We start from the raw sequence: 25,833 nt of genomic DNA, 5'->3' as shown, positions 1-25,833 counted from the left end.
ATAAGAGCTTTAAAACTAGCTGGGATAAGAATTTAAATGTAAAAATCTAAATAACAGCAGCCAAATACATTGAACTCCATATGTTCCAGGAATTATTTGAAGTGTTTTATGTGTTTTTATTAATTTAATCCTTAAAACAACACTATTAGGGTTTTACAAAAGATGAAACATACGTACAGAGAAGTAACTACTTCACATAGCGTGTAAGTGATTTAGCTCCAGAGCCCACTCTCTTACAGGCTGTTTTATATTGTGTTATTCATGGTCTTAATTGCTTCCAAAATGTAAGGCAAATTTTCAGATAAATGACTTGGATATCTGGTTTTATGATGATTATTTCTTATCACCAATTTTTTTTTTTTTTTTTTTTTTGTGGTACGCGGGCCTCTCACTGTTGTGGCCTCTCCCGTTGCGGAGCACAGGCTCCGGACACACAGGCTCAGTGGCCATGGCTCACGGGCCCAGCTGCTCCGCGGCATGTGGGATCTTCCCGGACCGGGGCATGAACCCGTGTCCCCTGCATCTGCAGGCGGATTCTCAACCACTGCACCACCAGGGAAGCCCATCACCAATGTTTTGATGTGTGATGGCAGCAAGGTGTTCAGGGTAATATAATCTGTTAAGAATGTGAAGTCAGAATATTCTTCTATTTTATTGATATAATACAGAGCCATATTCTTTGGCAATCAACTGGGTAAAGGACAGGGACAGCATACTCATAAAAACTGATAAACAAGAATTTTGTGCCAAAGCAATAGTTATCACACATTTTCCTGAGGGTCAGCATGGTCCAGAGGTCAACAGGTCCAGATTTTCACTCAGGAATCAGTTCTGGGTCAGCTCCAAGACAAGAACAAAATATTTCAATGAAGAATGATCCAAGAAAATATTGACTAAGGCCAGCGGGTGAGTAAACAAACAAATAAGAAATAGCACAACATACATCAAATACTTAATATGAATTCTCAGAATATTATTTTCATCTTAAAAAGAAAAAAAATCTGGTTGCAAAATGTGCTGGAAGAGAACCTGTGAGTTGACCAATTGTTGAGGTGGTAGAGTGTCTACCACAAATTGTGATTTTTATCAGAGTGGATGATCATCAGCTATGCATCCTGAATACATGTTAATAACAAGTCTTTCTGATCTCGTCCTTATTTAGGACAATAAAATTATGTCTCTTGTATGCAAAAAGTATGCTTTATTAGCAGTAGACATGATTTTATCTGCTACTGATATTCTTTGGGAGGAGAAAAGAAAATTATCTGATTGTTGTATTTCTGCTAGATACCTGTACACAACTAACTCAGCTCCACTTCGTTGGGGAAGAAATGGAGGAACTCTCCTGCTAGACAAACACACAGTTGTGATTTTCTCTGGTCTCAGACATGAAATAAGCTTAAGTGTGTAAGTTTTGCCTCTGCAAACCTGGAGGCAGTTGAGAGAGAGATTTTCTGAGATCATTGTTTCTTTATCAACCTGTTACAGGGTGTCAAATAGGCAGAATTCTAGGGTTGTCATTTGGAAGTACATTGTTACCACTCATGCAGGCCAGAATTCTCAAACCAGGTTTTATTCATGGTCTGATACATGGTCTCCACCTTCTTGACTCTTGCGTCTCTCAGTTACTTTCAATCTTTAGGTCAAAGCTAAGATATTATTTAATAGATTCTTTCAAATTCCAACAAGAACTTCAAGACTTTAAGAGGTTATATTTTAACAATTAAACATTTTGTTGTATTTCACTTTAAAAAATAGAAAACAAACAATTGCTGAAGATGTGTTTCATACAAATTCTCTCATGGTAAAGAACAAAAAAATTTTCACAGAATTCGTACTACAATGGGTTTGGAGGGACTGGGGAGCTATCAATACAATGAGGATGTGTGGGACCAGAGTCCAAGAAGGAAGCAAGCGTATTTAGCTTTCCTTTTCCAATTGAGCTATTGCTGATTTCTAAAAGGAACTAAGAAAAGCTTTTGAGACTCTCACAAAACTGGAAGAAAAAAAAATAGAATTCAGGGTTCAACATGGAGGAAAGTCCTGGTAAAAGCTCAGGTCTGGGTTGAAACTCAGCAGACCTAGCCTCAAAGAGTAAACATGAACCAGAAATACACCAGCATTCACAGAGATCAAAGCCCACTCCGAATGACCTCAATTTTTGATATGACTAATGTGACCTAAAGCTACTTGTGCCTTTTCCTATTTTACTTTCAGAAGCTTAAGCCTTTCTGGAGGAAGAGACCATCATGCAGAGATTATCAAAATGACCAGGACCACAGGGAGAAAAGATGTAACAGAAAACCAAAGGAGACAATAGATAACATTGAGAACAGAGAATCTGTTTTCAGAAATCGATTTTAAAATACCAATGATCAAAATACTAAACTAATTAATAGAAATTGAAACAACTGATAGAGAATTATAAACAATAAATAAATCTTGCTAAATTTACTAAAGTCAAAATACAATATTCAGTCGTATTCCTATAGGTTAGCAATGGACACTTAGAAAATGAAATTTAAAGAGTAACAGTGACCATAGAAGGGAAGATGAGTAAGGCAAATTTAGGAAATTGGTATATAAGGAATTTTCAGTTTGAAAATACACTATAAGGAGAGTGAAAAAGCAAGCCACAGAGTTGGAAAATGAATTTCCCAGCAACAATAACTGACATAGTTCCTGTTTTCAGATTATGTAAAGATTTCTACCAATGACTTATAAAAGGAAAACAATGGTAGAAAGGTGGACAAAATATTTATCAGGCTCTTCATCAAAGAGGATATCTAAATAAATCACTTGAAAAGTGTTCAACTTCATTAATCATAAGTAAAATGCAAATCAAAACTATAAAATTATAATGAAATATCAGCATCACTACACAATACCCTGAATTGCCATTTTAAAAAGCAGTAAGCAAGTACTGACAGGATATGGATCAAGTGGAATTCTCAAACTCTGCAAGAGGGTATGGGTATAACTACTTTTGAAAACAGTCTGGCAGAATTTACTAAAGCTAAACCTACATACCAGCATATAATACAATATATACTGTACAATACAGCAATGACATTCAAAGGTGTATATCCAGCAGGCATGTTTACACAAATGTGTCAAAAAATACATCATGGTTCATAACATTATTCATAGCAACCAAATTCTGGAATCAACCCAAAATTCCATCAACAATTGAATGGGTAAGCAAATTCATGATTATTCATAGACTAGAATACTACACACCCATGAAAACAAATTAATTAAAAATAAACACAACAATATGGATCAAACATAATTTTAAACATAAACATAATTTTGAGCAAAAGAAGACAGAATTTATATCATACTGTATTATTCTAATTATATAAATTTAAAAATTGGCAAAACAATCTATGCTGTGAAAAATCAGAATAGTAGTTACATTTTGGGAAAGAAATAAAGTTAATAAATGAGAAGGAGCAAAAGGATATTTCTGGAGGTGTTAGTAATATACTATTTATTGACATGTATAATATTTTATGGATGTGTTCATTTCTTGATAATTTGTGGAACTGTATACCACTGATTTGTGAACGTCTCTCAATGCATGTTATTCTTAAATAAAAAATATCTCAAATGTTTAAAAGTTTTAATATTCAAATTAACAAAAGAAGAAAGCCACTCATTACACATTTCTCTTTCATCATTTTGCCATAGTTTTCTGGGTTACCTGAAAACTTACTCTGCAGACCCTGGCTCTCAAGGTGGTATTAAGATTCTGATTCATACAAACATCAGTAAACTGGAGATTTGTATTAAACTCATACAGTTTAACCCCAACCAAATTCTTGTCTATGGAATCTGCAGTCAAGGAAGAATCAATAAAATAGTAGTCCTATGTTGGCTCTCAGAGATTTTGCTATAAGATGGTAAAGAGTGTGACAATGTTAAACATTTGAGTAGCACTGTTCTAAACTTACTTGGTCCTCAAGAAGAATACTGATAGAATGTATTTAGGTTTGAGTTTTGATTTTAATTGGACAGCTAGTAAGAAGTTTGGTCTAGAATCTCAGAGGAGTAACAAGTTACTTTTTGACTGGTATAGAAAGAATATAACTTTGGGAGCATAGTCATAAAATACATGAAGATGAAATAAATTGCAAAGATGAGCAGTCATCTTATGGAGAAAATTTAGTGCTCTGTAAGGTGACACATATCTTCATGATTTTTTAAATATAAAGTATTACACAGGAAAGTGTTACTGGATCTCTTTCTGTCAATATGCAGGTCTCTGTAAAATTCAAGGCATTTGACTTTGATTTAAAGATCTTCTTTGAATATCCATAGAGTGGAGGCCATGCTGTGTTGCCCAGACCTCACACCTCAGGACAGTGGCACTCATTCCCCACCTGCTGGGAGTGTGGGCTGATGACAGATCGCAGCTGAGTCTGTTCCTGGAAATTATCCATTACAGAAGGGAACTGCTTTGCTTATGACCAGATCCCTCGCCCTGATTAGCCTGTCCACAATAATGGGTGTCAAAAATATTGCACCAAGCAAGTTAAACAGGCTTTATTCAAGACTTTATTCAATATTTTATTCAATACTATAATATAAAAGACTTTATTCAAAACTACTGTAATAAAGGAGGGAGATTGAACTTAATCCCACTAAACAAAAGATAGGAGATTGTTTAAGCACTGGATGGGGTAATGAAAAAGCAGGGCAGAATGTTAGATTGGTCAACGTGTCTGAGCCATCTGTGTTTACTAATTGTCTCTTACCAAAGCTAGGTTCCTACCCTCTCACAGAGACTGGGAAATAGGGGTACTGAGTTTCTTGATGATTATATTTTAAAGGGATGGCTCCCAGGTCCTTGAGAAAGACATTCCCGGAAATTCTAGCTCCAGAAGCCCCACAGAATCAGCCAAGCTCTCTGGTAAACTGTATTTGAATCCAACTCCTTTCTCTGCCCAAATCTTTTTTCCCAATCCCTCCCTCCCTGACAGGTGTAGCTCCTGAGAGGACTCAGAAACATATTTTCTCTAGGAAAATTCCCCCAAAGTTGGCTTATCAGAGAACCTACCTGAGTACAAACCATCTTCATTTTCACTAGAACAATACCACTCATTTTTTTAAAGTTAATTGTTTAATACCTTCTCAAAAAAGGCCCTGCCCTTATTTTTTACTTCCACCTCAGAGGCAACTTGAAAACAGTTAACTTGTTCTCTTCTGCATTTTCATAGCATCCCTGAACTGGGAACACTGTTTACTGATGCTTTCTTTTTCTTTCTTCCCCACCAGCATTAACCTGTTGAATGAAGTAAAGGAACCATGTTTGATTTATCTTTACATTTTGGAAATTACAATACCTAAATTAGGAATAGACATATTGCAAACATTAACTAAATAATTCTGAGTCGTAATTCTACTTACCGTCTTCACCATGCAGCTAACTAGATCATTTCGTTTAATTTTTGATTGAAATGTTTGTGTATCCAGGATTTTCACTGGGTACCCAAAAAGGATCACATCATTTATGTATATGGGTGAGTGTTTTGAGATAGGCAATGGGATAGCTACCTTACAAAAAAGCTCATTTTTAAAAGATTCTACTCTATTTAATTTTCCCATTTATTTTTTAAACGTTACAAACTTAAACTAGATTGTTTCACCACTCTTAAATACTCTTCAAACCAAATATTAAAGTTATTTTAAAATTAAATATTCAATTTAATTCACTGATAACTGTTAAGGAGTAAGGGCAGTAGGAGTTTCCAGAGACTTGCAAGTTGCAAATTGTTGAATGTTTTAATATCACTATTTCAATTCCCTATGTGTTTAACTAAAAATTCATATGATTTTGAAATAACTGTGACAAAGGTTAAGTGTAAGAAAAATGTATGATTTTCTTCATACTTTACAGAAAGTACTTAGTAAGGAAGGCTTAACTGCAATAAAATCTAAAAACTTAGCCCATAGATTAGAAAGATTACAGGAGTAAATTATATTGATTAATCAATCATTCACTTAAAAAGATGTTGTGGCATGTAGAACAAAGGAAGTGATACTGTTGATGTTATTCTAGACTAAGTTAAGCTGAACAAACTTGAAGAATACATTTACTTCCTTGAGAGTAATCTTGCCAAGTAGAATATTGAGTTCACTCAAAAAAATAATAAATTGGTAAGTTTGTAAATTTAAAACAAACATCAGAAGAACTTAACTTTAAAAGAATTATGTGTGAAATAATATATTGTCATAAAAATTAGAATGTTTAAAACTAAATACACGCACCTATGGTCAATTAATCTATGACAAAGGAGGCAAAGATATACAATGGAGAAAAGACAGTCTCTTCAATAAGTGGTGCTGGGAAAACTGGACAGCTACATGTAAAGGAATGAAATTAAAACACTCCCTAACACCATACACAAAAAAACCCTCAAAATTGATTAAAGACCTAAATGTAAGTCCAGACACTATAAAACTCTTAGAGAAAAACATAGGAAGAACACTCTTTGACATAAATCACAGCAAGATCTTTTTTGATCCACCTCCTAGAGTAATGGAAATAAAAACAAAAATAAACAATTGGGACCTAATGAAACTTAAAATCTTTTGCACAGAAAAGGAAACTACAAACAAGATGGAAAGACAGACCTCAGAATGGGAGAAAATATTTGCAAATGAATCAACAGATAAAGGATTAAGCTCCAAAATATATAAACAACTCTTGCAGCTCAATTTTAAGAAAACAAACAACCCAATCAAAAAATGGGCAGAAGACCTAAACAGATATCTCTCCAAAGAAGACATACAGATGGCCCAGAGGCACATGAAAAGCTGCTCAACATCACTAATTATTAGAGAAATGCAAATCAAAACTACAATGAGATATCACCTCACACGGGTTAGAATGGCCATCATCAGAAAATTTACAAACAACAAACGCTGGAGAAAGTGTGGAGAAAAGTGAACCCTCTTGTGCTGTTGGTGGGAATGTAAATTGATACAGCCACTATGGAGAACAGCATGGAGGTGCCTTAAAAACCTAAAAATAGAACTACCATATGACCCAGCAATCCCACTACTGGGCATATACCCTGAGAAAACCATAACTCAAAAAGACACATGCACCCCAATGTTCATTCAGCATTATTACAATAGCTAGGTCATGGAAGCAACCTAAATTCCCATTGACAGATGAATGGATAAAGAAGAAGTGGTACATATATACAATGGAATATTATTCAACCATAAAAGGGAATGAAATTGGGTCATTTGTAGAGACATAGATCGATCTAGAGACTGTCATACAGAGTGAAGTAAGTCAGAAAGAGAAAAACAAATATCATATATTAACGCATATATGTGGAATCTTGAAAATGGTACAGATGAACCAGTTTGCAAGGCAGAAATAGAGACACAGATGTAGAGAACAAACGTATGGACACAAAGGCAGAAACTTGTAGTTCTAATGAAAATTTTAGAAAAGAGAAAATGTTGAAAATTAATAATTTAAGAAATCCACTTAAAATATTCATAGCATAATAGTGAAACAAATATTAATAGCATAATAAGTAAAATATAGATAATCTAAGGAAAAAGACTGTATATGAGAAAAAATTAATGGAAATTTTTTAAAGTAATAAAAAAAGAATCAATAAGTCATTATAGCTAGTTCCTTAGCAAGCTTGATCATCCAAAATGAAAATTCATCAATAACAAACATAAAGACAAAATTGATATATATTACAAAATATTTGTAAAATTATAAATAATTGTATAATGCTTTGGAAAATTTAGATCCAAGGGATCTAGAAAAACACCTCATCAAACTTGACTGAAAAATAAGAAAACTCAAACAGAACAGATTGTTAATCTATTTACAAGCTAATATCAGTAAATAAATAATTATCCATCAAAACTAAATTAAATCAAAAACAAGTTAAAAAATGGTAAAAATCTTGTACCTTAGCACATATAAATATCACAGGATTTGCATGCAAAAATCTCAGAAACAGATCTATGGAATAAAATGACAAGCCCAGAAACAGAGCAAGGCAAAATAAATAATAAATAAAAATAAAAGGAACCACACCTATGACAGGAGCTACACAATGACAGAAATGACAAAACAAATTATCCAGGAAACATACATCATTACATAAATGCCACTAGAATAACAGATTCTCCCTAAGGGAAAATAAATGTAATTAGATCCCTCATTATTCCATACACAAGTTAATCTCAGCTTGATTAAAAACATAAATGTGAAAAGAAAACTATAAAAAGTTTAGCATAAAACATATTTTTATAACCTAGGCATAGGGGATAATTACTTAAACAGAACATGGAAAGCAAAACACAAAACCAGGATTAATACATTAAATACATTAAATTTAAAAAGATTTATACAACAAAAGACACAATAAATACAGTGGAAAGTCACACCCTAGATGTGACATGCAACCAAAAAAGGATTGAATCTAATAATATAAAGATATTATAAGATAACTATTAAGTATGATAAACATATATATCAAAATAAGAAACAAATATCCTAATAGAAAAATGGCATGTATGGGCAATTTATAGAAGAGTAAATATGAATGAAAATAAAAAATATGAAAAGATGCATATTTTCACTTGCAATCAGCAAAATTCAGATTTTAAATAAATAAGATACCATCTCACAGTAACAAATTTGCAAAAATTATAGTGTTAATACTTTTAACAAGATGTTTTGGCAAAGATGTAGAGAAATGAGAACTCATTTTATTGGTGGGGATGAAAATTGTACAACCACTTTAGAGAGCTATTGGAAAGTGGCTGGTAACTTATAGCATCATATAATCTCTCAGTGAGTAATATGCATCTTGATGTCTATTATGAAAAACACTCACATATATGCAAAATAAAAGAATGTTACAGTGATTGTAATAGCCACAGTGGAGTGAACTCTTGCTCAGTAAGGGAATAAATTAATAAATCATGGTTTATTCATATAATAATATTCTATATAACAGTTAAGATGAATTATATTAATATGTATCAATATGGGTATGTCTCAAAATCATAAAAGAGTGCATAATGCAGTATGATTCCATTTACATAAATTTTAAATCACACAAAACAATAAATATATTTATGTTTTTTCTTTTCGGTTGAGTTTCCTGGAAGCACACTCTTATGATGGAGAGTTGTGTGCAGAAAATATACAGAATATTGCCCTAGGAAGATTTAGGGATGAGAGAAAGGCAGAATAGGGCAGACCATGAAGCCAAGTCACAGTATGGTTGTAACTGAGCTCTCAGCCCACCCTAAATGGAGTTCTGGAACTCAGATGGCTGTTCAGAGATACTTCATATTGAGGCAAGGGAGCTGGATATGTATATCCCTGCATCAGTCAGCTTTTTGTCACACCAGGGGTGGGCAGTTCTCCATAACTGAAGGCAGTGTCCAGTCTGGGGCACAGCTGTGGGCTATCAGCAGCTGATATCAGCAGTTAAAGAATGGGTACATTTGACCTGAGGAGGGGACTTGAATGTAACACCATAGCATCTATTGTGCCATCATTCATAGCTACACTAAGTACTGTTCAGGCGCATGCTAGGGAATGATGAACATGAACTTCAGGAGAATGGTTTCCTATGGGGAGGGAGGCATAGGAAGGGAAAGAATGAGGGTCAAAGCTTTAGATGGATATGTAATATTTTATTCATTTAAAGTAATATTGAAGCAAATGTTTAAAAGTTTTGCTTTATTGGTGTGCCTCTGTCCATTACATTAATTCAATACTTTTTTATATTTAAAATGTTTCACTTTTAAAAAAATCTAGTCATATTGCAGAGTGACAAAATGGCACATATAAGTGACCCAAAAATGGTGCCTAAAAATATGGAAAAATGTCTATTTTTAAATAAGGAATCAGAAGCTTTGGTCATAATGTGATGACTTTTCAAATTACAGTTGAGATTACAAGTCATTTGGGCTCCACACATACCCTAAAGTTTATTTTAACTAAAAGGGCATAAATATCCAGTTATTTATCAATCTTTTTATTTGGGGCAATGTTTTTGTTTTGCTTTGTTTTTTTGAACACATGTCTACAGATTGTAATTCCATATAATGTTTTGTCTTAGTTTTGGTTCTCACCATCTGTAGAATGAATCCTGTGTCCCTGCCCTCAAATTCATATGTGGAAACTCTAACCCAGCAATGTGATGGGTTTGGAGATGGAGCCTTTTGGGAGGTAATTAGGGTTAAAGATGTTCATGAGGCTTGGGCCATCAAGATAAGATTTGTGGCTTTATAGGGGGAAAAAAGATCAGAGCTCTGTCCCTCTCTGCTATGTGAGAACAAAGGGAGAAGGCAACCATCTACAAGACAGAAAGAGAGCTTCAGAAACCAACCATGCCAGCACCCTGATCTCAGACTCCCAGGCTTCAGAACTGTGAGAAAACAAATTTCTATTGCTTAAGTTCCCCAATCTATAGCATTTTGTTAGGCAGCTCGAGCTTACTAAGACACCACCAGGAACAAATGCAGAGACAAGAATTTGAATATATATATATATATATATATATATAGTTTATTGGGAAGTGATCCTAGAAAACAGTTGTAGGAAAGTACAGACAAGAGACAGGTAAGAGAAGGCAGACAGAAAAGGGTTTGTTACGGGGGCAAGTTATCTCTGTGGAATTTGAGGAATTGGGGAAATCTAGGCATCAATATAGAACAGGCATTTCAGAGATGTTCCTCCCATGGCACTATGGACTGGGGTATTTTTATACCGACTTCCATCAATCATTTGTTTAGAACTGTTCCCTGGGATGTTAATTCTGAGCAAATGCTGGCCTCTTAGGCTGGTGGACAGAAAGGGCTCTGGAAGCAAAAGGCTTTATACCAAGAAGTGCAAATGCAGCACCAGAAAATTTCTCTAGTGTGTATAAAGATAGCAAGTGCCCAGGGACTGTGGGTGGGGAACCAAGGGGCTTGGCTCCATGTCTTTTACACAATCACATCCAACTTGACTGTCAGTTTATTTTCCTTAAGAGGAGCAAGAGTTTAGAGAAATTCCCCATTTTTAAAGCTATTTCACCCACACATAATTTACTATTTCTTTGTAGTAGCTCATCTTTGTTTAGTCTTTCCAAACAATTCAACTCTATTTCTGCATGATTTTACATACTAGTTAATAATTAAATTACATAATTACAACAAGAAGTACACCTAATATCAACAAGTTTCAAAATAAAAACTTGGCTCTTGGTAGGATTAAAGCTCAAATGATGGCATTACAAGCATATGGGCAGAGTGCGAGGAGAATTCAGCATGCATTGGGCATCAGCCAGTAAATTCCAGAAGGAGGGAAGATCATCAGTTAATCCAATGAATCTGTTAAGTGGAGATAAGTAAAAATAACTCCCAGACTATTGGAATAGTTGTTACACAGGAAAGAAATTTTATTTGCCTTAAGGATAGAAATTTCAGATGGAGTTGGGGAAAATACACTAACTTTGCTTAGTATATTTTTATCACCATTGCATATTCCACAAAAATGGAAAGGATAGACCAGGAAAACTATAACTTATTCAAAGTAGAATATTCAAGCAAAATGTAGTTGACAACTCAGCAAGTGGCATTTGGGGGTTAATGCAATTTCATTATCATTTGTTAGGTTAGGTTAACTGAGATCTTTGGATTCCTCATGCTTTTAGATTCTCTGTTTAAACATATATCACCGTTATTATTTGCCCACAAAGCATCATTCGGCTCCACAAATCTTTGTTAGGAAACTATGTTTACACTTTGTGCTTCTAACGGGTAAACGTTTGGGCAAAATCAAGTGTTTGTGGTAGCGAAGCCATTCTAGCATTATGAATTGTTTGACTTTCCTGCCAAAGTTAAAAGCCTTAAAAATTATCACTTATTCCTAGGGAGAAGCTTTGTTTAGTTTCCAAAAGAAGCTAGCATGGGTGGTTCAAAGACAGACTGTTGAATTCTGTCCTCTGTGTGTCTGCGATGAATTCTGTCTTCAAGGAAGGAAAGGCTGTTTATTCATGTCAAGGTAACTACAGAAAATGTCCTTATCGCTCCCTTTTTTTAGGAACACTTTTGTAAATCTTTGTATGAAATACATAGTGGGCATTCATTAATTTTTAGCCTGTTACTGGTGTTGCCAAGATCAGTGTTTATGCAGGGCTTGGTATTCTATGGGTCCCTTAATCTGGCCTTTATATCTTTTCAGCATTATCTTCTTCCTCCTCTTTTTGAATAAAGTGCTGCTATCCCCCACCTGGGCCTTTGCCCGCACTGCTCCCTCAGCTGGTAGTTCCTTCTCAACCTGTTTTCCTGATTCCCTTTGGAGCATCATGATTTTATTTCTGTCCCATTGCTGGGCTTTCTCTAGCCTGGGTCAGCTCCCCTTTCAATGATAGAATCCCAGGCTTCTATCATGGTCCATCTCTAGAGACAGGCCCTTCCACTATTCAAAGAAGTATACACAATGACATTAATCATGGTGAGAGAGATTTAATACCTCAGGAAGTGGTAATTCACATAGCTCGCCTTCCAATCTTATCACAGCTCCAGGATCTCAGAGAGACTTGAATGATTCATGCACAAAAAGTAGTTTGTGACGTGTACAAATCTTGGAGAAATTCATTGGGTATACCAAGACTTGTCTTGCTAACTCACTCCCCAATGCACAGTGTTAAACAGCTTTAGCAGTTTAACAGTTTAACAGAGTTAAACAACTTTAGCTTTGCCCTTTTTAGCTATAGTCCAGAATGTAGAAAAAGACCATCCTAGTTTTAATAGAATTTTCACTCAATCTCAACATTTTTCCCTCTTAAAATAAAATAAAGTACTTTTTTAAAAAGCAATTTCTTTGACCAGCAACTTTTTTGCTCTCAACTTTATCTTCCTTCTCCCTTTTATATTTTAGTTGTCTTTCTTTCTATTTTTTTTTTTTCAAAAAAACACAAAGGAAAGAACATAATTTCTAAAATAGATATTCTCAGGAAAGCAAATTCAGATGCCAGATTTCTCAGGGATTGCTAAGAATAAGAGACATTCATAACAACTTAGCTCATCTGGTTAAAAATATGGTGCTTGGGAGGCAAAAAAGTGGATTTAGTCATGAATACATCGGTCTGTTTTCCTTCCTTCCATTTTAATGGTCTGCACTCTGTTATGTCTTGAACATAAGGAATACAAAAGGACAAGGTGTGGCAGGCTTGGAAAAATTCAAATGTGCAGGGCCTGTTGACAAATGTCAAGAAACTCCATAATATAAAATATATAGGATGACATAATATGGTTAAAGGACATCCAAAATCTTCAATATCTGCACACATAATTTGTTGAACTTGAGATTTTTAAATTTTAGACAATATTTTACAAAGGTGTTAACTGGTATGAAACACTAGATGGTATAATTTATAGCTATCTTTCAACTCTCCTAAATCAGCTAGCCTTTGAAGAAAGTATTGTGCATGAATTTGTTAAATATTACTGCATTTTATGTTGGAAGAGTTTATAATAAATGCAGTAAGGTTAGAATGAAAACCCTAAAGATTCTATAATTTTAGAAGTACTCATTTTATAGCTGTCAAATCTTAAAATATAAGAACATGAATTTGTGTCATGCATTTAGAATCCCTTTCTTTCAAAAGCACCTTCCAATAACTACCGACTCACTCCAAATATCCTACCTTTCTGGCATTCAAAATGTTCTACAATGAAAATTACTATTTAGGATGATCTCCTTTGAGAATTGCAATGTACCAGAATGAGCACATACTACAATACTTGTTGGTATAATCTGCCTTCTGATAGTGCAAGAAAAAATAAAGACATTTAAAATATGCAACAAGCCCCGAGGCATTCACTTAATTCATTCCTCTTACTAGATGTTTGCCCTTAGAGGAAACACTTACCTCAGTAAACTTAGGTTTAACTCTCTACATCATGGAGAATATAATGATCTCTACCATAAAGAAAAAGGGTAGGAATCAAATGGCTTAATCTATATAAAGCTCTTAGCACAGCAACAATTAGTAAATAATCAATAACAGTTATTTATTATTACCTCATCCACACATTCATTCAACTGTTGTTCATTAACGAACACTTACTGAACTTACGGTGAACACAGAAGGTTCAATGAAAATATAGAAGAGTAGCAAAATAAACAGTTTGTTTTCCTGGTGCTCCCAGTTCAGCATAAGAGGCAGCTGTGCTTAAAATCCACTGCACTGGTGTCATGGTGGGTGTATAAGTAAAGTGCCATGGGAGCACAGGGGAAAAAGTGTTTATTTCATCTAACATGTAAGGGAGAAGGCTTTTCTTTGAAGAGAAGGTCTTTGAGAGATGAGTAGAGGAAGACAGCATGAAAAAAGGCATTGAGAGGGTAACTATTTTGAAATTATCATGTGATCCAGCAATCCCACTCCTGGACATATATCCGGAGAAAAACATGGTTCGAAAGGATACATACACCCCAATGTTCATTGCAGCACTGTTTACAATAACCAGGACATGGAAGTAACCTAAATGTCCATTGACAGATGAATGGATAAAGAAGATGTTGTACATATATACAATGGATTCAGCCATTAAAAAGAATGAAATAATACCATTTACAGCAACATGGATGGACCTGGAGATTATCATACTAGGTGAAGTAAGTTAGACAGAAACAGACAAATATCACATGATATTGTTTATATGCAGAATCTAAACAAAATGATGCAAAAAAACTTATTTACAAAACAGAAACAGACTTACAGACTTAGGGAAGGAACTTATGGTTACCAGGGGGGAAGGGTGAGGGGGGACAGATTGGGAGTTTGGGATTGACATGTACACATTTCTATATTTAAATAGATAACCAACAAGGACATACTGTATAGCCCAGGGAACTCTACTCAACACTCTGTAATAATCTAAATGAGAAAAGAACTTGAAAAAGAACAGATACATGTATATGCATAACTGAATCACTTTGCTGTACACCTGAAACTAACACAACATTATTAATCAACTCCAGTATAAAATAAAAATTTTAGAAAAGAAATGATCAGTGATCTTCTGTTGCTTGAACATAGGATGCATTTGATTTTAAGTCTGGCAAAGATATGTCATCATTCACCCCGTGTCATACACTAAGGGATTGTACTAATTAATTAATCTCATAGAAAATGAGGACCTGGAGAACAATGGGAGGGGGTTAGTTTGAGGAAGAGAGATTCATCACCTAGACAAATGTAGGTGGGAGGGATAATTCTGGCATCAGTATGAAAGAAAAATTGGAAGGATAAAAAGTGCAGAAAGTGAGACTGCTTCAATAAACCAGTTGAAATTATTTTGGCCAGAAGATATTAAAGAGAAGTGGAGATAAAGAGAATGGGATGGATAAAAGTGGCATTGTGGAGAATAATAGAGGCACTCATTTATTCAAGGGATTTCTGATATGAAGAGAAGGAGCAAAGGGATTTATTCAGTGCAGATGAGGAACTTGAAGCTCAGATGGGTTAAATATATTTTCCAAGGTCAGATATCTTATAAGAATTATAACTGGGGCTTCCCTGGTGGTGCAGTGGTTGAGAGTCCGCCTGCCGATGCAGAGGACACGTGTTCGTGCCCCCGTCGGGGAGGATCCCACATGCCACTGAGCGGTTGGGCCCGTGAGCCATGGCCGCTGAGCCTGCGCGTCCGGAGCCTGTGCTCCGCAATGGGAGAGGCCACGGCGGAGAGAGGCCCGCGTACCGCAAAAAAAAAAAAAAAAAAAAGAATTATAACTTATTTTTCTTAAGCTTTCTTACTCCCAAAGCTACTGTGTCCTTTTCCTACATTGTCTGTTGCTTCTCTCTTGGCCATGAAGATCACATGTGCAATAAAATCCAATTATGTGAATGTTATCCTACTTGGTTCTCAGAATGTATTGTTAATATTTAAAATGAACTGCTGGGATGCAATGAAGCTAGTCTCACTCTACTTCTAGTTTACTGCATACACCACAAAAGGGACAAGAACACTGGTAAGCTCTGCTCTTCTCAACTCTACTATGTCATGCACATTTAATTAGTAGCAAAAATAGAAATGCATATTTAGCTCCTTATTCAGCAAGAACTGGAAAGCCACCAGATTATAGGCACAGCAGAATACAAAGATTGACATTTTGACAAATCCTCCTTTCAGAAATGAACACTCAAGAATGATGACTCAGGCAAATTACTTGTTAATTGCTGACCAGTTTTAAACTTGGTCAGCCCCAAATAAGGACATAAATTGAACTGGATGGAACAAATGCTTGTTACTTGGTCTGGTTCAGATGGACTTGGCAGAATTGGGGTTAGATGACAAGAAACATTTTAAGCTGGATAATGACACAAGTTTAATGATTCAAGTTATTAAAGAAAGAAACATTTATTACATAAGGCATTATTCTGGGAAAATTAAACATTATTCTCTATTATTGTTGCTCCACAGAAATTTACATGAACTTTGCAGCTTAAAACAACACAAATTATCTCACAGTTTCCATAGTCAATATTCTGGGCACCTATTAGCTGGGTCTTCTGCTCAGGGTCTCACCAGGCTGAAATCAGAGTATCTGCTGAGGTTCTTCTAGGTTCAATGGTTATTGGCAAGGTTCAAGTCCTTTTGACTGTATGACTGAGGACCTTAGCTTAAAAGAATACTATAGCTATTCCCTGCCATATGTCTTTCTCCACAATGTGACCCTTTCTTCATTACGACCTACAAGAGAACATGTATCTTGCTTCAAATCTCTCTTCTTCCATCTCTTATTTCCTGATCCTCCTTTACAGGATAACATCCTTTTTGGTTAAGTTAAAATCAACTGTTCAGGGGCCTTAATTTCATCTGCAAAACATCTTCACCTTTGCCATATAAAGAAACTTAATTATAAGATGACATTCATAAAATTCATAGCTTCTTCCCCTACTCAGGGGAGTATTCAAAACTAAACACCAGTGAAGAAATCTTGGAATCCATTTAGAATCCTGCTTACCACAATACATTTTTGAGGGTATATACCTCTTAAAGCTCTAAAGTTAATGGTGAATAGATGCAAATGTGAACTTATCCTGATAATGTTCTACTTTGAGGCAGAATATGGATTCTAATCATCACCATGCTGTTGAGAATCTTAGCTCCCAATTTTTTCCTCCAAGAATGAAGATATTAATAACTTCCCATGTCTCAGTGCCATGGGATATTAATGACATGTTTAAAAATAAAAAAAGAGAAAACTCCTGACATACAGTGCATGCTTAAAAGAGTAGGTAAATAAATTTCCCAGCTGTAATCGCTGGCTGAAATTTCAGCCAGGAAAGCAGAAATGAGATATTTGAAGAACATAGGAATAGTTAATTTAAGTATGATCTTAAAGTATATGCAACAATAAGTATAAAATTAATAATTGCTAATATTAACTGAGGATCTACTATGTAGCAGGAGAAATATAGTACATATTGTTATGTAATTATATAAATATATATTATTTTAATTCACATAATGATTTATATTACTACACTCATTTGTCAATGAAGAAACAGAATCAGAAAGTAAATAGTAGAAAGAATACTCAAACCTTGACATATTTGGTTTCCATGCACTTTCCACTATATCAAACTATCTTTGAATATGGTTTAATCAGATGTTTTAAATGGTACAGAGTTTGGCAAATCTAAGAGGAATATTCAGAGGTCTAGAAAAATAGGCAAAAAGTTGCTGTCCTCTTGGTAGTTTGTCAAGAGGTTTCCAAAATCTAGTCTACTAGCTTGGGATATTTTTCTTACCCAGAGAAAGGACAGGCAAGATGGTAGAAGGCCCTATACCCAAGCCTTGTATCCAGAGAAGAATCTACCCACAGAAAATAAAATAGCCTCTGATACTGTATAGGCAATGTACTAGTCATCTACTGCTATGTAACAAATTAAAACAAATAGTGGCTTAAAACAACACAGTTTTTGTGCATCAGGAAAATGGGTGTGGCTTAGCTGAGTCTTCTGCTTAAGGGTTTCTCACAGGCCTGAAATTAAGATGTTGCTCAAGACTGGGGTTTCATCTAAAGTTTAGAATGGGAAAGGTTCTACTTCCAAATTTATACATGATTTTTGGTAGCCTTCATTTCCTCATGGGTTGTAAGATTGAAGTTCTGAGTTTTTAATGAGCTGAAGAACTGAAAAATGAAATTCTTCTTTGGCTGTTGGCTGGAGACCATCCTCAGGTCCTTTCCACTCAAGCCTCTCCAACATAACAGCTTGCTTCACCCAAGCATGCAAGCCAAGAAGGCAGTAGAGAGAGTCTGTCAGTAAGACTGAAGTTGCAGTCTTCAATAATATAATCACCAATGTGATATCCCATCATTTGCTGAAACATTGATTAGAAGCAAGTAATGAAATCCAGCCCACACTCAAATCCACTCATTAGCTCAAATGATTGATTTCATAACAGATTAGACAATGATTAGACTAAAATTAGACAGAGTTGAAGGTTAAATATATAACTGAGGGTGGACTGTAAGTCAAAGAAAATATCTAGACTATAGAGTAGAAACAAAAAATTAAAGTACAAGAAATATCATAAAATATATAGAATATGGGGGGCATTACTAAAGTATATGATATGATGTCTCAGAAGGAAGAGCAAGATGGAATGGGGAGAAGCTCTATTAAAATAATTTGCAACTGGAAATTTCTAACTTTTGGTGACCTTCACCCATTTCATTCCCCCCCACCCCAACTCTGGCAACCACCAATCTATTCTCTGTATCTATGAGCTCTGTTTTAATTTTTTATCATTTTAATTTTTGGGGGGGTAGATTCCACATATAAATGAGATCATATGATATTTATCTTTCTCTGTCTGACTTATTTCATTTAACATAATGCCCTCAGGGTCTATCCATATTGTTGCAAATGGCAAGATTTCCTTCATTTTTATGGCTAAATAATATTCCATTATATACATGGTATATATGTGTGTGTATATATACATATATATACATAAGTATACATACATATATATAATAAATATGGTATATATATATATTTATATATATATATATATACCATATTTATTTTATCCATTCATCAACCAATGGACACTTAGGTTACTTCCATGTCTTGGCTGTGTAATACAAATTATAATTTTGTGTGGTGATGAATATTAACTAGACTTATTGTGGTGATCATTTTGCAATATATACAGAATTGAATCATTTTGCTGTACACCTGAAAATAATATAATATTAAATGTAAATTATATCAATTTAAAAAATAATTTTGCTCTAAATTTTCTGGAATTGATGAAAGATAGCAAATATCCCAGATTTGTGAGGAAATAGCAAAATACCTGAGCAGGATATTCAAACAAGTTAAAAAAAAATCCCCATTTAAGCATATCATAGTAAAACTGTCAAAACCAAAAACAGAAAAAATTTAAAGGCAGCTAGAAAATAACCAACCAAAGAAAAAGACATATTTATTAGCTTGAAAGGAACAAAGGTAAGACTGACAACTGAATTTTCTTCAGATACAAAGAAACTGGAAAGCAATGAATTATGAGCTGCTGAAAAGAAATTATTACTAACCTGGTAATCCGTAGCCAATAAAAATATCTTAAAAATAAATAAATGAAGAAGAAATGATAATATTTTCAGCCAAAAAGTTACTAAGAGAATTTGTTGCCATCAGACTTACACTGAAAAAAATAGCAAAGGATAGATACCCTTTAGGCAAAGTCAAGATGATCTTAAACAGAAGATTGGAGATGCAGGAAGATATTGAGTACAAAGAGAAGAAGGGTGTGCACATCTAAATGAATACTGACTGATAATCAATTAATAATAATAATAACAACTATGATCTTTCATATCTCTTTATGGAATTAAAATACTTGATAGCATGTATGATTCAGAGTAATTAATGAAGTTAAAGTGTTTTAAGTCTCTTGTATTTCTTGCGAAGTGGTATTGTAATCAAACTTTCATAAGCCAGGGATGCATATAATAATTTTTCAGGTAACTTCTAAAGGAAGATGAAAAACAAACTAGTAAATTTAGGGAAGAAATGAAATAACACAACCATTTAATCTAAAAATAGACAAGCATGTTTAAATAAAGAAATCAAAGCTTGTGCAACAAATAGAGAACAGACAGAAGAATGTTGTTTAACTCAACTACCTCTTACTTACATTAAAATAAACAAATTAAATGCTCTGATTAAACACCAATAATTATTGTGACAAGAAAAACACATTCAATATAAGAATATAGAAAGCTTAAATCCAATGCAGTGTACATACATTGTTACATACAAAAAGACTTTATAAAGGATTTTTTTCAGACAATTAACATCTGAAATTAATTAATTAATAATTTTTAGAAAGATTTAACGTTGAATATACTAGATAATTTTAAGAAAAAAATATTACTTTTGTTAGTTGTGGTGCATGTCACTGTGGTTATAGAAGAAAAGCCTTATGCTTTTTAAAGATACATCCTGAATATATTGGGTAAAATGACATGAGATCTGGAATTTAAAGTTTTTCAAACACAACAAGAGAAAAAAGAATAAGTTAGGAAAATATTTCAAAACCTTGATAAAAATTGAATCTGGGTAATGGGAGGGGTGGAATTTACTATACTTGTATTCTATTATTGTTTAAGTTTAACTTTTAATGTTAATTTTTTAAAAGTAAGCCATAATCCAAACATAAAAGAAAAGGGTGATCTTACAGCAGGTACCCAATGAACTTCCAGTAAAAGAAAATGGTTAAACAAGAGTTCTAAATGGGATCCATGAATGTAAAAAACATCTGTGAAATGCCAGTACTTGGTAACTCCTTCTCAGACTCTCATTGAGGTAACTTTTTAAGGAACTGCCTAAGGAAAAAGGCAACTGAATCCAAAAGGAAAACCGAAATTCATAAAGGAAGGATAACCATATAAACTGGTAAATTCAAAAAGTTAAAAGCAGAAAAGTATAAAAAAATATTAAAAAGTAATAAAAAGAAATATAAGAAAGTACACAATAAAAAGTAAAAGAGGAATTAATTAAATAGAAAACAAAAACATAATAGAGATCAACAAGACCAAAACTGTTACTTTTAAAAAATATTTTAACTTGTAATACATGTACAAGTTATGCATAAATTTATATACTGAAAAGTACTTCTTGCTCCTATTCCTCTTTTCCAGGAATATACAAGCAAATACATGCTTGCATGTTTTTACACAAATGTTAGCATTTTATTCATTGTCCATTCTTTGTTTTTCCTACTTGAGGCAGGATCTTGGGAGATTTTTCTTATCTAAACTTAAAAAAATTTGCCAACTTCCCTTAAAGCTGTGCATCACAGGTGTGTGCCTTACTTTATTTAACTAACTCCCAGTTGAAGACTGTTTATTTGATTTTTTTTCTCCTTCTAACTGGTTGCTCTTGCATACATGTAGATATCAATATGGTGCATTCCTGGAATATAATTCAGGCTAAAGTTATTGACATTTAGGATCTTCATTTGTAGAAAACAAAGTAATTTAGGAAATTTACAATGCCATCAAGAATGTGTTTCTGCCCACTCTCAACACATTAATTTCAAATATTTTAACACTGCCAAACTGATCATAAAAATTACAACTCATAGTTTTCTCCTTATCACTGATGTTGAAAATGTTTTCACAAGTTTAAAAAATCACTCTTTTTCTGTTCACTGTTTATATTTTTTGCCCATTTTTTTCTTTTCCACTGGGTGTTGAACTTTGTCTTATTTCTTTGTGAGTCCTCATTACATATTAAATTAAATAAATTGGTCTGTAATTAAATTCAACTATCCAAGAGTGATTGTTCTTTTTTTTTTTTCTCAGTTTATCATTTGAGTTTTAAAATTTTGTTTTGGGGGGTTTACTGTGATGCAAAATGTTTTGTTTTACTTTATATATAGTTGAGTTTACAGTTTCTCTTCCATGACCTTTAGGATTTATGTTAGAAATTTTTTCTTCTTCAAATATATTTTTAATGTGATTTTTTAAAGAATATTTATGGTTTCATGTTTTTTTTTCTAATTTAAATAGTTTGCATGAGGTACAAGGTATACAATCTATTTTAAAAACTTTCAGATGGCTACCCAATTGTCTAAAGAACAATTTTTTTTTTTTTTTTTTTGCCGTACTCAGGCCTCTCACTGTTGTGGCCTCTCCTGTTGCAGAGCACAGGCTCTGGACGCGCAGGCTTAGCGGCCATGGCTCATGGGCCTAGCCACTCCGCGGCATGTGGGATCTTCCCGGATTGGGGCACGAACCCATGTCCCCTATATCGGCAGGTGGACTCTCAACGACTGCACCACCAGGGAAGCCCTCAACAACAATTTTTGAATAATCTATTTTTTTCTCCACTAATTTGAAATGGCACCATTTTGATACACTAAATTTTCATAAATATTAGATCTGTTCCTGGACATTTTCTAACATTTCATTGATCTCTGTCTATTCATGTGACAACAATAAACTATGTATTTCTGTAGTTTTATTACAGCAATAGACTATGTATTTCTGTAGTTTTATTACAACTAGATATTCCTTTATTATTTTTCTTCTTAAATATTTTCCTGATTATACATAACTATTTAATTTTTACATTTGAACTTAAGAACAGTTTTATATAGCTTCAATAAAATCTTGTTAGTATTTGTCTCAGGTTACAGAAATGCATAATTTTTAATGAGAGTTGACATCTTTAGAATGCTGTTTCTGTATTCAAAAACATAGTTTGCCCTTCTATTCTTCTGAAATATATTTTTGTGTCCTTCAGAGACATTAAAGATTTATTTACATAGACGCTACACAACTATCTTTTACTATTATAAATGAAAACTTTTAAAATATTCACATATTATTATAATTATTATGATAACTACATATTATATTATATGTATTATATCATGTTGATTTTTTTTTACTATATATAGCTTAAAGATCTAAATAGTTGAGCTTAAAGCTTTAAAAAAAGGAAGTGTCTTTACTTTTACAGTCCTGTATTTGATCTTCTGTTTTTAACTTATTGAAGTATAGTTGATATGTATTTAATTTTCAAAGTTTGTATTAAGGATTTTTGTAGTAACTTAGTGTTATAACTTTGGTGTGATTCAAGAACAGAACACTATTTCATATCCCAGTGACAGATTATTTAGGTGAAAAATCACTGCTTACGTGAAAGGGTCGGGAAGGAAGCAAGATGCAGATGGAGATGGAGATTGATTTGAATAACATCAAATTCCCTGGACAGCTTCTGAAACTGCTTTAGAGTAAGTGTATTATATACAACTTCAAAAGCATCAGACCTCAGTCAAAATTCTCACCAATGGGACCAAGTCTGCCAAAGAATAGCATGAATGATTCCTTGTAATACTGAGAAAACATTCTTGTGAGCATTTGTGAGCCTCTCTGTGGACTTGCCACGAAGGGAGATGACGTGACTGGGGGTGGATATAATATAGGCAGGTGAACTTCGTAGCTAGCCTGATCAGGGTTATAAGTGGTGATGAGACCTCGTTTTTTCACTAATCATGTACATTGTGTGACTATATCACAGATATCACCTATATATACATTCATAACACACACATCACATATGCACACATTTCACATATGCATACATAGATGTACACACATTACAGATTCTAGCATCAGTTTCCTTGCAGGGAAAACTAAGAAATATGAGCTCTTCTAGAATTGGACTGGGTCTGTTTTTTGGATGCAGTAGATGCTGTTGGAGCCATACTTGTATTCATTCTGTCTTCATTATGTTCATGCTAACTTCCAACTGCCAGGATCTGCATGCATTTCTGAGGCCTTTTTTTTTTTTTTTTTTTCTTTTCTTCCTAAATTTCAGGAAGCCATTCTGCATGTAGATGATGTCTGGAGGAATTGATAAACCATAGGAATAGTCATCAGCCAATTCCTTTTATGAGTTGATATTCAGGTACTCCAGCTACTTAGTCCCTTGGGAGGAGATAAATCTTAGGTGCACCAATTCTTAAAATCATTCTTCAGTTACTCACTGTGATAGCTAATGAATGATGCACCCTTTAATGGTCAGCTCAGGTTGCCATAACAAAATACCAGCGATGGAGTGGCTTAAACAACTGACATTTATTTTCCTACTGTTCTGGAGGCAAGAAGTCCAAGATCAAAGTGCCAGGAGATTTGGTTTCTGGTGAGAACTCTCTTCTTGGCTCGCAGACAGCCACCTTCTTACTATGTCCTTAAATAGCTTTTCCTTTGTCATTGCACAGAGAGAGAGAGAGAGAGAGAGAGAGAGAGAGAATCTGGTGTCTCTTCCTCTTCTTATAAGGACACTAGTCTTATCAGATTACGGCCTCACTCTTATGACTTTGTTTAACCTTAATTATACCCTTAAAGGCTCTATCTCCACATATAGTCACATTGGTGTTAGGGGTTTGACCTGTGAATTTTGCGAGTACTCAATTCAGTCTGAAACTCACCCTTTAATAGCTGTCTTACTTTCCCTGTATCACACTCTGACCCCCAAGCTCTTCCCACAAGCAAAACAAAACAAAAACTACTTTCATTAAAACATTGTCTAAAAATGTTTGTGAAAAAACTAAATTAAAACATTGCCCATAAATGCTTAAAACAATTACTAAGCTAGGGGCAGGGGTCTTGTCATAGGAAAAATGGAAGTATCAAAAGATCATATATGACTTACTGGACATAGATTTCTGGTTTTAATTTGTCTTATTTTCTATCTGAAGATATATATATATATATATATATATATATATATATATATATATATATATATATATATCTTCCTTCTATCTTTACAGGGTTACTTTTGCAAACATCAAAGTGGTACAGAATTCTCCAAGACAGCTCCCTTCAAAAAGATTCTTGTAAATAAATTATAGGCAGGAGGCTGAAATTTCCAACTGTTATTAAGACTCCATTCAGAGTAAAATTTGATTTTTTTCTGTTTTGATGGCAGCACCTCAGCAGGATTCCAAGGCACTGGCTTTTGCAGAGCCAAATCATTATTCAGGAGTCAGATTTATTTCGAGGGCACACCAAGGATTCTCAACTCTGAGCAGTGGCATACCTCTCTCCAATTAGGGGAAGTAAGAAGCACTCATTTCCCTCATGGCCATGCAGAGATGGGATTACTACAGGAATGGAGGAAGAAAGAGGATGGAAGGCCAATGTACCGATGAACTTCTGAGGAAACATTCTTCATGAATCTTACATAGGAAACTGAAAAGTGACATGTCTAATTAGGACCTTGTGACTAGAAATGAAAGAAAATGTGGAGTTCACAAGAATCTTTTCAAGACACCCTGAGGTCATGAGGCTCCTAAGTTTTCACGGTGAACTTGGTTGGGAAATCTGTGCTCTAGGCTCTGAAGGCAAAAATTTAAGGCATAAATTGTCTGCTAATTAGTTGCATGACTATTAAGTCATACCATCTTCTTGGGCTTTAATTTCCTAGTATGTAATTGAAACTAATCTCTTCAAGCAACTGAAAGAGATAATATAACAGGGTACTAAGAAAACAATAAAGAATGATGCACTGGAACTCTTTGAATGGTGGCTGCAAGAAACAATGCCATAATATTGTAATGATGGTGTCTATATGTAACACGATTTAATGTTTGCAAACTAGTCTTCTCTGAGAAAGGCACATCATCCCCAGTAATGCATATCTTCAATTTACTCATTAGAAGAGTTTGAGCAAATCCATATTGAGGGGTATTCTATAGAAAAACTGACCAATATTCTTTAAAGCATCTCAAGGTCATGAA

General features: G+C 34.1%; 1 long non-coding RNA gene across 1 annotated transcript in view; it reads left to right on the top strand.

Moving 5' to 3' along the window:
* Positions 1 to 25,607, top strand: part of LOC136794442 (uncharacterized) — a 38,497-nt gene extending 12,890 nt beyond the window's left edge. Inside the window, exon 2 of the long non-coding RNA XR_010841204.1 lies at positions 25,023 to 25,607. This is a non-coding gene — a long non-coding RNA (uncharacterized lncRNA). The remainder of the gene's footprint in view (positions 1 to 25,022) is intronic.
* Positions 25,608 to 25,833: the final 226 nt, after the last annotated feature.

This window comes from Kogia breviceps, chromosome 6, assembly GCF_026419965.1.
Source record: "Kogia breviceps isolate mKogBre1 chromosome 6, mKogBre1 haplotype 1, whole genome shotgun sequence".
NCBI classification, from domain to species: Eukaryota; Metazoa; Chordata; class Mammalia; order Artiodactyla; family Physeteridae; genus Kogia; species Kogia breviceps.
Note: the sequence above shows the minus strand (reverse complement) of the source record. Positions and strands in the feature narration are given on the sequence as shown.